The following is a 6,024-nucleotide window of genomic DNA, read 5'->3' as shown; positions in this document are numbered from 1 at the left end:
CTGCCAAATGCTGACAATTACCAGCTAAGGGAAAGCCTGGAGCATTTTCCCACTAGAGTTGTGTTTCCATCAAATTTACTTGTTGCAGATACTTTACTCACATAAAAAGGTTGGAAGGAAACCTGGTTAATGTCAAGCCATTTTGAGGATGCTGGAATTGTATCTTGGATGAATGAATGTGCGCATGGCTACAGGATCATTGTGAAGTAGCCTAATCAGATTAAAACATTGTGACTGGTAGTGTTTATGCCACATATGCATTTAGAAAGATACATTATAAATATTTTAGGCTATATTTAAGCTTTAGGTTCTAGGTGCGTGAGGAACAGCCGAGGAGAGGAGGCTGGGCGTGTTAAACTTTTCTGAGGAACTGGGCCTGCCGGGAGCATATGTGGCCACATGCATTATTATAGGACGAGTTGGGAGAATGATGATCTGCAACAGACAGTAGTAAAAATACAGCCGGACTGGTCTGCTACTTTGCCTTTCCTAGGCCTTATATGTAAACTATCGAGAGTAGACCCACCACTGATCCAAATCTAATGAAGCATTCAAATCACAGGGCTTTTGTTGCAGATTTTTATGGCAGCCTAGAGTAGGCTAGAATGCTGTACTCACATGAAAACAATAATGCAATTATTAATTGCATTGTGGTGTTGTAGGCTAGTCTAGGTAGGATAATTGTATTGTCCCTTAACAAGATCAATAGGGGAGATTGTTGAGCTGTGTGTGTCTCATGTCTTCACTGTTCTTTCATGTGCAAGGATGCACCTGGCCTTTCCTCTGCCTATCAGCTATTCCTATTTGTTCTTGTCAATTCATTTTTTTTAAATGATTGGTAGATCTGGACAAACAATCCATCTACCACTACTGTCACTTTGAATGGTGGATAGAGGGCAGGATAAACCATTAGACTGATAGACTATACTGACCTGTGGTATAGTAAAAGTTAGCACGTGGAAAAGGGTAGTGTAGTGTATAAGGGTACCAAAACACCTTGATATAGGGGAGGTGTGTGCAAGCAAATGAGGAAATGTGGCTAGGATGTAAGAAATGATATATAGTAAAACCTGCAAGAGCCAATGTAAACCAGGAAAACAACGTAGTATCCTCCCCTGTGCCCAATAAATAACTACACATCCTTCCCCAAAGCAAAAATACAATTTTGACAACCCTCCCCTATTTTGGACCATCCCTCCCCCCAGTAAATTGTGATATGTCCCTTATTTCTCCTTGGCTGTCCCATCTATGCCCCCTCCACTCAACCTACACTGCCTTTCCAGCTCAAACTGCCTCAACTTCATCCCAAGATGACGACTTTCAATCTCCATCATTAAAATGTTTTGTTTGCTCTTTTACATTTTATGTGTCTTGAAAAGCGTTGTATGTCAAATGTATGTGTTTTTTTTGCTCAAGGTGTTTGAAAAATATACAACAAGATCATCCCAGAATTTGGATAATAAAAAAGGTGACACATCGATTCAGATTCATTACCACAAAAAAATTGGATTCTTGTCCACATCTGTGAACTGCAAAGGCATTTATTGGATATATTATGTAGCGCCTTCAAATGTACTTCTCTAGCCTTATCTCAGGAATCAAGGTAATAGCCAGATGCAGACATGTCGAATTGACAATGGTTTAATATTCCAACAGGGGCAGGCAATAGACAGGTCAAGGCAGGCAGGGGTCAGTAAACCAGCGGTGGGGCAAAGGTACAAATCGGCAGGCAGAGTCAGGGGCAGGCAGACTGGTCAGGCAGGCGGGCTCAGAGTCAGGACAGACAAGGGTCAAAACCAGGAGGGTGAGAAAAAGAGAGACTGGGAAAAGTAGGAGCTGAGAACAAAAACGCTGGTTGACTTGACGAACAAGACAAACTGGCAACGAAAAAACAGAGAACACAGGTATAAATACACAGGGGATAATGGGGAAGATGGGCGACACCTGGAGGGGGGTGGAGACAATCACAAGGACAGGTGAAACAGATCAGGGTGTGACACCTTATTTGGTATACAAAACCTGTAAGGCTTTCACCATGCTTTTTTTCAAATGTATGTTGTCAATTACTGAATACGAATAAAACTTTCCTCTTGGTGTCACCGCCAATAGTATTGTGTCAACTGCACAAATTAAGACATCACTTTTGTATGGTAAAACTTCAACATAAAAATCTGCATTTCAAAACATTGCGAGGAGGATTTTTATGCAGTGTCCATTTTTTTGTGTGCTTATAAGCAAATGCAACAAGGACGTTATGAAAACAATTAGAAATATGTTTTACAAAAAACTTTAAGACCACTATCAAAAAATACAATTTTCAGACTGATATGTCCACAATATTGGGCTGTAGAGGGAAACTGTGCACCAAGGTAAAAATGGGGATGGAAATACTCAGTAGGGTCTGCAGAATCAGTAGAGTCTGTTATTTCTTGGGGGACTGAGATCTAAATACCCAGCAGCACTTTCTACTCCATCCATTCCATTGGCCACAACGGAATACACTGTATACATGTATGAGTTACATATTGGCTTATACATAAAAAAATAAAATTATTCTATGTGCCGAGGTAAAAGTGGGATTGGGAATATTCAGTGGGGTCTGTAGTTAATAGTAAGCTAACTCTATATCTTACATTTAGCTATCTAAATTGTGTGCTGCCTTAAATTATGCAATGCAAAGTAGTATGAATTGGCTATAGATTGCAGTGCAAAGTATTTGCTGTGGATTGTAGTGATTAAAAGCAACAAAACATTTGCCTGACCATCCATGAATGTGACCACCCAGGGAACATAGTCCATCTCAACTATTCCTGTGACCCACCTATACTGCAAGGTAAGCTAAGTAAAGATGACTTAAACTACCACTTTTTTGGGGGTTGTTATGTGATATTGTCTTACTTAGCATTTGAATAATATATACCAGTCCTACACAAGGCTGCACAACTGTCAAGACAACAGTTTAAGGCTATAGCCTTTGTCCTCCATAACTCTGGTGTGTGCTATTTGTGCCATTACTACAATTTGAATTGTGACATTGTGATTGCATAGCCCTTCGCTTGTTATCACTCTTGTCTAACACACCATTCCTGCTCTCTGTTACAGAAACCAATTTACACTATTCACCATCATTCTCTGCGTGTCTCGCTATAAAGTTAACAAGTGTGTTGATCTCTCTGTGAGGTTGCCTAATTCCTTCTGAGGAAGGGTCAGTGTGCTGTATATACCCACTTGATGTACAGATATACCCACTTTTTGTACAGTTGCTTGCCCCATTCTCTTCTCCTCTCCCGGGTTTACTTTGTTCCATCTCTACAGAACCTACAGAGTGGGTCTGCAGCGCCAGACAGCAGATACCTCCAGGGCTCCTTTCTCAAGGTCCAGATTTGTCTGCCTAGATCTACCCAACATCAGACATCCATCAAGATGCATCCTACTCCTAAATCTCATCTACCATAACATTCTAGTTAAGTATTTTCTCAGTAGATCTTCCCTAAACACATTTCTCCTCCCTCCTTAATCTCTCCCCTCTCTCTCCAGATGACATCCTGCAACTAGTGAGGTCTGGCCGCCTGACAACCTGCCCGCTCGACCCCATCCCCTTCTCCAGACCATCTCTGGAGACCTTCTCCCATTCCTCACCAACTCATCCCTGACCACTGGCTGCGTCCCCTCTGACTTCAAAATGGCAGAGTTGCTCCCCTCCTCAAGAAACCAACACTCGACTCATCTGATGTCAAAACTATAGACCTGTATCCCATTCTTTTGAAAACACTTGAGCATGCGTCTCTGATCAACTCTCTCATTATCTCTCTCAGAACAATCTTCTTACCCTAACCAGTCAGGGCAGGTCACTCAACCGGGACTGCTCTTCTCTGTGTCACGGAGGCTCTCCGCACTGCCAAAGCGGACTCTCTTTCCTCTGTTTTCCTCCTCCCAGGTCTATTCACTGCCTTCGACAATGTGAAACATCAGATCCTCCTCTCCACCCTCTCAGGGCTGGGTGTCTCAGGCCCCTACCTGGCAGGCCGCTCCTACCAGGTGACGTGGAGAGGATCTGTGTCTGCACCACGTACTCTCACTACTGGTGTCCTCCAGGGCTCGGTTCTAGGCCCTCTCTTATTCTCTCTACACCAAGTCACTCGGCTCCGTCATATCCTCACATTGCTATGCGGATGACACTCAACTACTTTTCCCCTTCCCCACTTCTGACACCCAGGTGGCGACATGCATCTCTGCGTGCCTGGCAGATATCTCAGCTTGAATGTCGGCCCACCACCTCAAACTCAACCTCAACAAGACGGAGCTGCTCTTCCTCACGAGGAAGGCCTGATTGTTCAACCTCTCCATCACGGTTGAAAACTCCACAGTGTTGCCCTGCCAGGGTGCAAAGAACCTTGGCGTGACCTTGGACAACACCCTGTTGTCCTCTGCAAACATCAAAGCAGTTACCCCCTCCTGCAGGTTCATGCTCTACAACATCCGTAGAGTACGACCCCACCTCACACAGGAAGCGGCGCAGGTCCTAATCCAGGCACTTGTCCTCTCCCGTCTGGACTACTGCAACTCGCTTTTGACTCGACTCTCTCATGTCATCCTGCTCCTCCGCACACTCCACTTCCTGCCAGCCGAAGCTCGCATCCACTACAAGACCATAGTGCATACCCACGGAACAGTAAGAGGAACTGACCCTCCCTACCTTCAGGCTATGTTGAAACCCTATACCCCCCAACCCGAGCACTCCGTTCTGCCACCTCAGGTCTCTTGGCCCTCCCACCCCTACAGGGAGGGCAGCTCCCGCCCAGCCCAGTCTAAGCTCTTCTCTGTCCTGGCACCCCAATGGTGGAACCAGCATCCATGCCCATCTTAAGAAAACATCTGAAACCCTACATCTTCAAACAGTATCTTAAATAATTATCCTCCTCACCTCGATGCCCCCGCCCACAAATAAACCAAAAAACATAACCAGCACTTGCACTTAACCACCCCCAATAATAAAGAGATGCTCTGCTTTTTTGACACCACACTCCAAAAAACAGGTTTTGCAGTTTCTAGTTTGGTCTAATCTTGATTATTGTCCAGTTGTGTGGTCCAGTGCGGCAAGGAAAGACCTAGTTAAGCTGCAACTGGCCCAGAACAGAGCGGCACGTCTTGCTCTTAATTGTAATCAGAGGGCTGATGTAAATACTATGCATGCCAGTGTCTCTTGGCTGAGAGTTGAGGAGAGACTGACTGCATCACTTCTTCTTTTTATGAGGAACATTAATGTGTTGAAAATCCCAAATTGTTTGCATAGTCAACTTACACACAGCTCTGACACACACACTTATCCCACCGGACATGCCACCAGGGGTCTTGTCATAGTCCCCAAATCCAGAAAGAAAGAAAACGTACAGTATTATATAGAGCCCTTATTGCATGGAACTACCTTCCATCTCCTATGGCTCAAATGAACAGCAAACCTGGTTTTAAAAAACAGATAAAGCAACACCTCGCGGCAAAACGCCTCTCCCCTATTTGACCTAGATAGTTTGTGTGTATACATTGTAGGCTACGTGTGCCTTTTTTTTTAATAGAATGTATGTAGTTCTTTCCTCGAGCTGTTCTTGTCTAACGACGTTCTGTATTATGTCATTCTGTATTATGTTTCATGTTTTGTGTGGAACCCAGGAAGAGTAGCTGCTGCTTTTGCAACAGCTAATGGGGATCCCAATAAATAGATAATACCCCCCCCCCCCCCCCCCCAATTCTTCTAAGTAATTAAGAAAGAATGTACTCTGATATGTGGTTGTCCCACCTTGCTACCTTAAGATGGATGCACTAACTGTAAATCGCTCCGGATGGTTGAGCGCGTCGGCTAAATGACTCAAATGTCCTCACCCCTCGCTTTCGTATGACTTTAGGCCCAAGGTTGTGATGAGAGAATAGTTGAGATCACGTATGACTATTGGAGACATTGGCTTGTAAATTGGATGGTCAGTATCGAGAACTCATAAATCTGTCTTCTATCAACGAGCAATGTAAAAC

Source organism: Oncorhynchus mykiss, chromosome 27, assembly GCF_013265735.2.
Source record: "Oncorhynchus mykiss isolate Arlee chromosome 27, USDA_OmykA_1.1, whole genome shotgun sequence".
In the NCBI taxonomy this organism is placed as follows: domain Eukaryota; kingdom Metazoa; phylum Chordata; class Actinopteri; order Salmoniformes; family Salmonidae; genus Oncorhynchus; species Oncorhynchus mykiss.
Note: the sequence above shows the minus strand (reverse complement) of the source record.